We start from the raw sequence: 12,900 nt of genomic DNA on the forward strand, positions 1-12,900 counted from the left end.
AAAAATATAATTTTACAAATTACAGAATGTATTTTTCTAAATACATTGTTAAGTAATACTTGGTAATAATCCCTCAGTGACAGGGATGCCCATCACCAGGAGTCATAGTTCACATCAGAGGGAAGGTAGTGAGTTAATTTGCAAAATTTAGCTTAGAAAGATGCTACAGTTGAGTAACAAGGAGATTATCAGGAGGCAATTTAGGCATTAATTAGAAAAAAAGATTAGTTTCATTTCTATAGAAATAAGATAAATAAGTACAAGCATTAAGATTGAGGGCTTGGCATATTGGCCTGTTTCCTTTTATTAGGCATGGCTTGTATATTCCAGAGATTTTTCCCATACTATTTGAGGAAGTAGCAGGATTTTGGCAAGATACAAATTTAGTATTTTGTTAGCTAATAATGTGAGCCTCTGTCTATAAAGAAAACATACCTAAAACAAAAAGAATACATTTATATCCTATAAAGGATGCTTTAAGTGCAGTTTTCCCCATATACCACCCCACTATCAACATCCTATACTAGTGACATAACTTTGTTATAGATCCTGAAGGAATATTCTTATATTTGTTTTATTAACCACAATCCTTGGCCACCCCAGAGTTTTCTGTGTTATACCATCCCTAATATTATCTTCTTTCCTTCTAGCAACATGGGTGATCCAAAACTTCCCTTTTCAACTATGTTCACACTCATACATCCACGGTGTTAATTATACTCAACATTGTTGTGCCACCATTACCACCATCTGATTCCAAGACCTTACATTCAACCTAATTATAAATTCTGCACAAATTAAATATCAACTCAATATTCTCACCCCATTGTATCTCCTTTTAACCTATCTTCCAGACTGTGCCCCACTATACTTATGTCAGTGATATCATGCAATGCATACCATTTTTGTCAGTTTTATTTCATTAAACATAAAGTCCTCAAGGTTCATCCATGTTGTTGCATGCATCAGTACTTCATTCCTGGAGGCAGGGCTGCGGTCACCCCTCGGGCTGAAGTGTGGTTTGCTGGCCTGGCGGGGGAGCAGCCGCGGCAGGCCAAGCCGCTGCCCCCATAATAGGGTGGCTGGTGGTACTCACCGCCACCCCTGAAGGGAGCTCGGCATGGGCGCAGAGTGCCCTCGGGTCTCCCCTTCTCGGCAGCCATGCTTCCACGGCCGCCCCTCCTCCCGGATGGCACCACACGATGCCTGTAGGGCGGCACCCTTCTTCTTCTTTCTCCCTGAGCAGGCGCAGGGCGGAAAATTCCAGTCTGCCCTTTTCCCCTCCCCCGACAGCAGCAAAAGCCAGGTGTGGGCGGAAAAATCCAGTCTGCCCTTTTCCCTCTCCCCGACAGCAGCAACAGCCAGGTGTGGGCGGGAAACTCCAGTCTGCCCTCCACCCCAGCAACAGCAGCCACCAATCCCTAAACCCTGCCCCTTCCCCCAGCAACAGCGACAGCCAATCCCTAACCACCACCCCTCCCCCATCCGGTACCGCCCACTGACCTTTCGCCAGCAACCAATCAGAACAGGGCGTGGCTTCAACCAATCAGCCTTCCCCAGCCCCTATAAAACTGTTGCCTCTCCCTCAATAGAGTGGACTTGCGTGTTTACCTTGTCTCCGCGGTAGTTTTTCTGCCGTGTGCCCTCCAGTCCTGAGAGCCCCCGACAAGGGCCTGGCCTCCCTTGTCCCCAGTTCGTCGCCTGCTTCTCCGGGCAACCCCTTCGTCGCCGGCTTCTCCGGGCGACCCCTTCGTCGCCGGCTTCTCCGGGCGACCTCTTCGTTGCCGGCTTCGCCGGGTGACCCCGTCAGCCGAACTGCGCAACCCCTTGTGAGACCGATCCCTCGTCTGCTGCCGGACCGACCCCTTGTCCCAAGTGGGACCGACCCCTCGTCCCAAGCGGGACCGACCCCTCGTCCAGAGCTGGACCGACCCCTCGTCCGCAGCCAGACCCCACCTCTACCGACCGAGCAAGCCGCCGCACAGGGCAAGATGGCATCTGAGTGAGTGCATTTTACAGTCTCTCCTGCAAAGAAGTGGCTGAGTGGGGTTGGAGTCTTGCCAGAGCAGGCTGTTTTGGGGGCTTGCAAGGCAGGAGGTGTATGGACATTGATTTGGAGAGACAGTGATGGAGGCGGTGCTTGCTAAAGGTAGAGTTGTGAGTTACAAGTACAGAGGACAGAAGCTGTGGGCAGGGGGGACCCTTCCCCCTAGGGCTGGTGGCTGCACTGTTCCCTGAGAACTGGCAGTCATGCAGTGGTGTTCCTGGGTCCTGTGATCCCCAGATGTGTGGTCCCCAGGCCTGTGTCCCCTAAGCCCCCATAGCCTGCATTCCACAGACCTACATACCCTGAGTCTGCAGTGTCCTGGACTTCCCTTTTCTGAGTCCAGCACTCCTGGAGGTCAGGGATTCCCCCAGCCCTCTGGACTTGGACTGACTCTGTGAGTGGGAGGGATTCAGTGGGAGGGATTCAGTGGGAGGTGCAGCAGAGGGGCTGGGCTAGTGTGGGTTCAATTTTCTGGTCCCCCCACCTTTGTGTGTGTGTGTGTGCTTGGAGGAGCATGCCAGCTGACTTGGGGAGAGCCTGGGTAGAATGGAGTGGTGAATTTGCTGAGAAAGCCCAATTCACCTAAGTACCTTGGGATAGGAAACTTGGTCTGGGAGAAGGTGGAGTCAGAAAATCAACTAGCCCTCTGGTAGCACACCTAAAGGAGAGGGCCTGTAGGAGGTGCTTTCCAAGCTTCCAATAGCATACTTGGGGTTCTTGGTGAGGTGTAGGTGCTCTCTCTCTCTCTGGAAATTAATAGTCATTGTTTTTTCCTGTGGAGCTGGTTCAACAAGGACCCACTTGAATCACCTACTGGACCTCTCAGGCAGCATTCCTGCTGCCCTGGGAGAGAGGGAAGTGAGAAAGGGAGAAAGGGTAAATGTCAGATCCCTATGCATTTTATTTATCTGCAAAGAGGATTCCTTGCTTGAAACTTTGTCTGGTATTTTGTTGGTTTGTCTTCTTATTTTTCCTTCCTCTTTATCCCCCCAAAACCCTTTTTTTCTTCCTTTTTTCCTTTTTGCCCTTTTTCTTGCCTCCTTCCCCCCTCCCTTTTGTCCCTTTCTTTTCCTTTCCTTTCTTTCTTTCTTTCTCTTCTTTATTCTTTTTATATTAGGTGCTGCAGGGAATACTTCACATTTGCTGTATTTCCTCATTCCCCATTTCCTCTTTTCTGTGGGTATTAATTTTGGCCACCAACACTAATTCCTTTCCTCTACATCTTTCTATCCTCCATCATTTATTGTCTCTCTTACATTACACCACTCTTTGGTTACCCCACTATTTTTCTGACTGTTTATTTCTAATACCCTTGTTCTGTTTTCTGTTTTATAATCACTCTTTATATTATTGTCCTTTATTTTCTTTTTCCCTCTCTCCTAATTACACTAGTGTTTTATTTATTTATTTTTTTAAAGATTTATTTATTTAACTCCCCCCTCCCCTGGTTGTCTGTTCTCTGTGTCTATTTGCTGCGTCTTGTTTCTTTGTCCACTTCTGTTGTCATCAGTGGCACGGGAAGTGTGGGTGGTGCCATTCCTGGGCAGGCTGCACTTTCTTTCGCACTGGGCGGCTCTCCTTATGGGTGCACTCTTTGCGCGTGGGGCTCCCCTACATAGGGGACACCCCTGCGTGGTGCGGCACTCCTTGTGCGCATCAGCACTGCACATGGGCCAGCTCCACACAGGTTAAGGAGGCCCAGGGTTTGAACCGTGGACCTCCCATGTGGTAGACGGATGCCCTAACCACTGGGCCAGGTCCGTTTCCCTACACTAGTCTTTTAATTCACACTATATGTCTCCCCATATTCAGTTTACTATCTTATTGTATGTACTCTACTTTTTTTATGGTTATAACTCTACATACTTTACATGAGTCTAATATATATTCTCCTAGATCTCACATGGTTCCTCTATTAATATTTACTATCAATACTACTATTATTCATTTTTTTCTTACTCTTTTTCTTTCTCTGGCCCTAATATTTTCCTTCAAGTGAACTTAGCCAACAACAAAGAAATAGAATAAGAACAAAGTGACAAAGAGAAGACTTAACATGCATGCAAAAACAACTAATTAAACCCCAAACTAGACAAAGAAGCTAAGGAACTGATTAAACCCATCTAGATAAAATGATGACCAGGCAGCAACAAAAAACTACAAACCAAACCAATAATCAGGAAAACATGGTCCAATCCAATGAACAAACTAAAAACCAGGAAGAGGAGTAGAACATCAAACAAGTAATTAAAACTCTCAAAACATATATTAGGGACCAATCTGATGAAGTAAAGGAAGAGATTAAGAATGTGAAGAAGACACTTGGAGAGAATACAGAAGAAATTGCAATCATACACAAAAAAATTAGCAGATATGATGGTGATGAACAGCACAATCCAAGAAATAAAAAATACACTCTCAGCAAATAAGAGCAGACTCGAAGAGGCAGAGGAAAGAATTAGTGTTGTGAAAGACAATACATCTGAAATCAAACAAATAGTAGAACTGATTGATAAAAAGATAGAAAAAGTCCGCAGGGACTTAGGGACCTGAATGACAATGCAAAATGCACAAACATATGCATTATATGCATCCCAGAAGGAGAAGAGAAGGGAAAGGGGATAGAAGGTGTGTTGGAGGAAATAATGGCTGAAAACTTCCCAAACTTATTGAAGGAGTTCGATGTACATGTCCAGGAACCAAAACACACCCCAAACACCATAAACCCCAACAGGCCTGCATCAAAACATATACTTGTCAAATTATCCAATGCTCAAGACAAAGAGATAATACTAAAAGCAGCAAGAGAAAAGAGAACCATTAAATACAAAGGAGGCTCCATTAGATTAAGTGCCGATTTCTCATCTGAAACCATGGAGGCAAGAAGGCAGTGGTATGACATAGTCAAGGTACTAAAAGAAAAAAATTTCTGACCAAGAATACTCTATCCAGCAAAGTTAGCATTCAATAATGATGGGGAGTTCAAAATATTCACAGATACACGGAAACTAAGAGAGTATAACAACAAGAATCCTGCCTTTCAAGAAATACTAAAGGGAGTTCTGCTGGAAGAAAGAAAAAAACAAGAGAGACAGGGTTGGAGGAGAGTGTAAGAGCAACTAAAAAGACAAAAAATAAAATAAAATAAAAATAAGCAAAATATGACAAACACAAATTCAAAGAAAATATGGCTAAGATAAGTATTTCCTTGAAAGTAATAACAGTGGGTGTCAATGGATTAAACTCACCTGTCAAGAGACTCAGATTGGAACAATGAATAAGGAAACATGACCCATCTAGATGCTGTCTACAAGAAACACATCTTATACCCAGGGATTCAAGGAGGTTGAAAGTGAATGGCTGGAAAACAATCTTACTAGCAAACAATAAAAAAAAAAAGGGTAGGAGTAGCTATATTAATATCAGACAAAACAGATGTTCTTTCAAGAATAAAGAATAATCATAAACATTTATGCTTCTAAAGATGTGTGCCTCTAAATATGTGAGGCAAACACTGGAAAAATTAAGTGGAAGAATAGATGCCTCTACAAGTATAGTGGGGAACTTAAATACACCACTATCAACTTTGGACAGAACATCTCAAAAGAGAATCAATAAAGAAACAAAGACTTTGAACAATATATTAGAGTAACTGGACCTAATAGACATATACCGAGTATTACACTCAAATATAGCAGGATATACATTCTTCTCAAGTGCTCATGGACCATTCTCCAAGATAGACCACATGCCAAGACACAGAAAAAGTCTCAATGAATTCAGAAAGATGGAAATCATATGAAATATTTTCTCTGACCACAGTGGAATGAAGCTGGAAATCTGCAAGGGCCAGAGACCCAGATTAGGCACCAAGATATGGAAGTTAAACAACACACTCTTAGAAAACAGTGGCTCAAAGAAGAAATTGAAAAAGAAATTAATAACTACCTAGAAACTAATCAAAATGATAACACAACATATCCAAACTATGGGATGCAGCAAAAGGAGTACTGAGAGGGAAATTTATAGCCATAAGTTCATACATCAAAAAAGAAGAAAGAGCTAAAATTGAAGAACTAATTGCACACTTAGAGGACTTAGTAAAGAAACAACAAACTAACCCCAAAGGAAGAAGAAAGAAAGAAATAGCAAAGATCAAAGCAGAACTAAATGAAATAGAAAATAAGAAAGCACTTGAAAAAATAAACAAAACCAAGAGCTGGTTCTTTGAGAAGATCAATAAAATTGACAAACCCTTAGCTAGACTAACAAAGAACAAAGGAGAGAAGATGCAAATACACAAAATAAGAAATGAGAAAGGAGATGTCACCACTGACCCCACAGAAATAAAGACTATCATAAGAGGATACTTTGAAAAACTATATTCCAACAAGAAGGACAATTTAGAGGAAATGGATACATACCTAGAGACACATAAGCAGCCTACATTGACAAAAGAGGAAATTGATGATCTCAACAAACCAATCACTAGTAAAGAGATAGAATCCATCATCAAAAATCTCCCAACTAGTGGGGTGAGCGGGGTGAGGGATATGTGGGTACCTCATATATTTTTAATGTAACATTAAAAAAAAAATAAAGACAAAAAACAAAATCTCCCAACTAAGAAGAGCCCTGGGCCAGATGGCTTCACAGGTGAATTCTACCAAACATGCTGGAAAGAACTATCTTGCTAAAACTCTTCCAAAAAACTGAAATAGAAGGAACATTACATAACTCATTCTATGATTCCAACATTACTCTAGTGCTAAAGCCAAAGACACCACAAGAAAGGAAAATTACAGACCAATCTCTCTAATGAACCTAGACAGAAAAATCCTCAACAAAATACTTGCTAATCATATTCAGCAACACATTAAACAAATTATACACCATGACCAAGTGGGATTCATTCCTGGTGTTCAAGGATGGTTCAACACAAGAAAATCAATTAATGTAGTATACCATATAAACAAATTGAAGGAAAAAAAAATCACATGATCATATCTATAGATGCATAAAGAGCATTTGAAAAAAATACAGCACATTTTCTTGATAAAAACACTGCAAAAGATTGGAATAGAAGAAAACTTTCTGAACATGATAAAGAGTATATATGAAACACCCACAGCTAACATCATTTACAATGGTGAAATTCTAAAATCTTTCCCTCTAAGATCAGGAACAAAACAAGGATTCCGATTATCACACTTCCTTTGATCTATCTTGAGTTAAGTTTTGTGTAGTTTCAGATAGTGATCCTCTTTCACTCTTTTGGATATGGATATTCAGTTCTCCCAACACCATTTTTTTAAAGATTATTTTGTCCCAGTTGAGTCAGCTTGATGGGCTTGTCAAATATCAGCTCACCTTATATGCACAGGTCTATATCAGAACTCTCAATTTTCTTCCATTGGTCTGTATGCCTATCTTTATGCCAATACCACACCGTTTTGACCACTGTAGCTTTATACTATGCTTTAAGGCCAGATAGTTTGATTACTCCATTTATTTTTTTAAGCATGTTTTTGTGTTTTCATGGTCCCTTTCCCTTCCAAATAAATTCCATAATTGCCTTTCCCAGTTCTGTAAAATATGCTTTTGTAAATTTTATTGCCTTTTCTTTAAATCTGTAAATCAATTGGACAGGAAAGTTATCTTAATGCTATTTACTCTTCCAATCCAGGAACATGGAATATCCTTCCATTTAGTTAGTGCTTCTTTGATTTTCTTTGACAATATTGTATAGTTTTCTGTAAAGATGTAAAGATCTTTGCATCTTTAAGTTTATTCCTAGATATTTCATTCTTTTAGCTGCTAATGTAGATGCAATTTTTTCTTGCTTTCCTCCTCTGATTGCTCATTATTACTGTACAGAAATGCTACTTATTTTTGCATGTTGATCTTATATCCTGTCCCTTTACTAATCTCATAAGCCATAGTTTGTGCCTTTTGGGTTGTAATTCAATTTGCTGATCCCTGCTGAATTTTTTTTTTCTATTTTTTATCTATCTTTTCTACTCTCCATGTGTTCTCAGATATTCTATTTTCAATGTCACTAGTTCTTTCCTCATCTTTTTCAAATATTCTGTTGCATACTTCTAGCCATTCCATTTCTACAAAGAAAGTTTTTGGAATTTTGATTGGGATTGCTTTGAATCTATAAATTATGTGCAGGATTGACATCTTAAGTATATTTATTCTTTTAATCCATGGATACAGAGCATTCTACATTTTATGTAGGTCTTTTTTCTCTTTTAGCAATGTTTGTACTTTTCTGTATATAAGTCTTCCATATCCTTGGTTAAATTTATTCCTAGATATTTGATTCTTTTTCTTTCTTTTTTCTTTGCTATTGGGAGTTGTTTTCTTCTTGATTTCTTATTCTGACTGCTCAGTACTTGTGGATAAAAACTGATTTTTAAGTGCTGATCTTGTAACCTGCCACTTTGCTGAATTCATTTAATTAAGTGTACAGATTTCTTGAGGAATTGTCAGGAGAGTTCATGTTTATGGCCATGACATCTGCAAATAAGGGATATCTAAAATCTTTTTTTCCAACTTGGATGCCTTATTTTTTCTCACTTAATTGCTCTGGCCACTACTTCCAGTAAAACTTTGAATATCAGTGGTGAAAGTGGTCATACTTTCTTCTTCCTGATTTTTCAACATAGGTAGGATGTTAGCTGTGGGATTTTCCTATGTTCTCTTTAACATGTTGAGGAAGTTTCCCTATATTACCAGTGCTCTAAGTGTTTTAATCAAGAAGTGTTTCTGGATTTTGTCCTATACTTTTCTACATCAATTAGGATGATCATGTGCTTTTTACTTACTCATTTGGTTAATATGCTGTATTACCTTAGTTGATTTTCTTTTGTTGAATCTACCTTGCATGCCAGGGAAAATTCCCACATGCCAAGGATAATTCCCAATTGACCATGGTGTATATATTTTTTAATATGCTGGAGAATTTGGTTTTCTAGTAGTTTGTTGAAGATATTTGCCCTTATATTCATAAAAAATGTTGGTCTATAGTTTCCTTTTCTTGTGCTATCTTTATCTGGCTTCAGTGTTAATGTGATGTTGGCCTTGTAGAATAAATTAACCAGTGTTGCAGTCTCTTCAGTTTTTTTTTTAAGCTGGAGTTTGGCAAGAATGGATGTTAAGTCTTCTTGGAATACTTCTGAACTTCTGAATTTAATTATTTGTATCCTCTCTTTTTTCTTTGTCACTATAGCTAAAAGTTTGCTAAATTTTATTGATCTTTTCAAAGAACCAATATTACATAATTTCTGCTGTTTTCTATATTCCATTTCATTCATTTTCTCTATTCTTTATTATGAACTTCCTTCTGCTCACTTTTGATTTGTTTTCCTCTTCTTTTTCACAGTCTTTTGGATTCAAATTTAAATCTCTGATTTGAAGTCTTTCTTGTTTTTTAATGTAAGCATTGGGAGCTATACATATTTCTCTCAGCACTGACTTTGACGTATCCCATATATACTGTTATGTTGTATTTTCTTTTTCACTCATGTCAAGATATATGCTAATGTGACTTTCTTCTTTCACCCATTGATTAAGTGCATGTTAATTTCCACATATTAGTGAATTTTCCATTTCGCCTTCTCTTATTCATTTCTCAGCTTCATTCCATTGTGGTTGGAGAATATACATTGTTATATTTCAATGTTTTAAAATTTATTGTGACTTCTTTTTGATGTAACATATGGTCTATCTTGGAGAATGATCCAGGTGCACTTGAGAAGAGTGTGTATTCTGTTATTTGGGGTGTGAATTGTTCTATATATGTCTCAGATATATTTTGTTTGGGGTATAATTCAAGTCATGTATAACCTTATTGATCTTCTGAATAGATCTTCTATTCATTATTGGAAGTGGTATATTAAATTCTCCTATTAATGTAGAACCACCAGTTTCTCCTTTCAAATCTGTCCATATTTGCATCATATAATTTAATCTGACAAACGTTTTTTTTAGTAATTGTGTTTTGTAAGCTGTTGAAGGCAGTTTTCAAAATTTTTGGTAATTTAAATATATAAGGTATGCAGAATGTTTTTTTGTTAAGGGAAAAGAGAAATTTTTCCTAAAGTAAAAATGACAGGTTGTTACAGAGTGAGAAACAGCAATACATAGGTCAAAATCTGTACAGATATAGAAACATGTAGAAGATTTGTGGAAAAGGAATTTTATTTGTCATGGTCAAATTTGATTAAATTTTAATTGGTTTATGAGATTTTTAAGAGTTTTTATCAGACAATATTCTAATACAAAATTAGAATTTATTTTTATCTTGCTAAAGATAAGTTTTCTTGGTTTGTTAGCCCGCTAAGAGGATTAAAATGGTTACCTTAACCTTCTGAGTAATTTGTTTAGAAGGCAAATATTCTGAACCTAAGCAGATAATGCCCTGTGCTTCTCACTTTTAAAAGAAGTAAGCTTTTGAACCTTTGTTTACTGTGGAAGTTAGTGAGATCTGCCTAAGATGTGCATAGGCATAACCTCTGCAATGACCTTTGAAATGTATTTTGAAATCTCTTAGCTATACAACTCTTTTGTACTTATGTTTTCCATTTTTGGTCAAGGTCTTTTTCCAAATACATCGCTGATGGCTCCTGGTACTCCCTTGGTGTCAGGGAGGCTCATCCCTGGGAGTCATGTATCACGTTGTGGAAATGGTAGAGTCCAGGCACTATAGGCAAGGCATACAGCCTTAAGAAACATTTTGATATATGATAATCTGTTTCCACAATATAACAAAGCTAGAATCATTTATAATTTCCTTACTTATGATTCCTCTACCCCTTTTACCTGAACTTATATTTATCACTATCCCTATTAAAGATCTGTCTCAGAGACTTAAATCTTCAGTCTGTTCAAGTGTTGTTTAAGCAGAGTTGTGGCCAACACCTATTCTCCAGTTCCCTGAACTTGCCCAGAGTAACTAAAAAAATGATGAAGGACAAGTCCCATTCCAGAAAAGAAAGAATATCTACAACTGCAAGGGAAACAGTTCTTTCCATCTGCCCCATAATAACTAAATCCCTTTCAATCTGAAGCAGTCAGAATCCCAAATTCTTCAAGACTGAGGAATGAAAAAACATAAGGAAGGAATGTAACCACAGGCAAAAGATTTATTATTGTTTAATTATCAAGTAGTAATGAAAGAAATTTTAACCCTGATATAAACAGTGATTTTCAGAGGGGAGGGGAATGGATGAATAGTTGGAACACAGTACATTTGTAGGACATTGGAATTTTTCTGTATGATACTGCAGTGACAAATACATGACACAACACATTTGTCAAAGCCTATAAAACTGTAAAACAAAGTGCAAACCATAATGTAATCTATAGACTTTGGTTAGTAGCAATACTTCTATATTGGTTCATTTATTGTAACAACTATCTCACACTAATGAAAGATGCTAATAATAGGGGGAAGTATGTGTGAGCGTGAGGGGGGTTTATATGAGAATCCCTCATAATTTGATGTAATTTTTCTGTAATCTAAAACTTCTCTAAAAATAAAGTTCATTACAATTTTTTAATTATGAAAAATATTTTAAGTATTATTTATAATAATGTTATAACTTCTCTATTTAATTCTGAAATCTTTTACTATCACATTGTTTATATAGAGAACTGTATTATTCAGACAAAGGGATGCTGATGCAAAGTACCAGAAATCTGTTGGCTTTTATAAAGAGTATTTATTTGGGGTAAAAGCTTATAGTCACAAGGCCCTAAAGAGTCCAACTGAAAGTTACTTCCTTACCAAACTCTGTTGCCACATGTTGAAGCAAGATAGCAGACTTGCCATCTTGTGAGGGTTAACCTTTCTCTTCCCTCTTAAGGCTCTATGGGCCCAGCTTCTTCTGATCTCAGCTGTTGGCTAGCACAGGCCTCATCTCTCTTCCCAGGGCCCAATTCTTTCCAGTCTCAGCTGCTCTCTTCTCTTCACAAGGTCAGCTGAGAACTCTCAGGTGAATGGTTCATCTGTCTTCCTGAGGTCTCTGCAGTATCTATGGAGATGTCTCTATTCCTCTGTGTGTCTTCTTCTGTGTATCTACTTCTGTGTGAGAGTCTGTTCTACAGGCCCACCAAGGGGCAGAACTAGCTCTGCACACCCTAATAATTTGTTTGAATCAAAGCCCTAATCTTGATTTAATCAAGTAAATATAAAGCCTTTGGATTTAAATCAATCAAAAAATATCATTCCCCACAGATACAGATGAGTTTAAAACATGATCAGTATCTATTTTTTAATTCAAAAATATCAAACTGCTACAGTAACCAAATATCATTTCACAGTGACCCACAATCCTCTAACAAATCATTCAAACCTGATCATTATGAAATTTTGCCTTCCAATATCATACCCTAGGTGATAGCTTCTTGATCTCAAAATGTTTTGGGGAATTTCAAGAGGGCCTCTGGAAAACCACAAAGGATTTGCTCTTTCATCTTACAAAAAAGAGGTGATAAAACATTATGTTTCCTTGATATTTTATGAAATGCATGGGAAGTGTTGTCAAAATTTAAAGGATTTTCTAACCATTTTTGGGGTAAGTTTGTACAGGTAAAATGCTACTAATATAAACACTTCAGAAATTGTATAAAGTTTTAGATTTTGTCAATACCCTCACATTCCATGAGTTGTCCTAGCTCTGATTTGCCTGATGTTAAACAGCAGTAAAATTACTTGACATAATTTCAACTATTCTTAAAATGTTGTTTAAAGAACACTCAACATAAAGTTTATTTTTGCAAAAGAGCAAAAATTTAATCATTTTAATGTTTTGTCATCTGCAATTAGTTTTTATTCTGATGTT

The sequence above is a fragment of the Dasypus novemcinctus genome, chromosome 29 (genome assembly GCF_030445035.2).
Source record: "Dasypus novemcinctus isolate mDasNov1 chromosome 29, mDasNov1.1.hap2, whole genome shotgun sequence".
Taxonomy (NCBI): domain Eukaryota; kingdom Metazoa; phylum Chordata; class Mammalia; order Cingulata; family Dasypodidae; genus Dasypus; species Dasypus novemcinctus.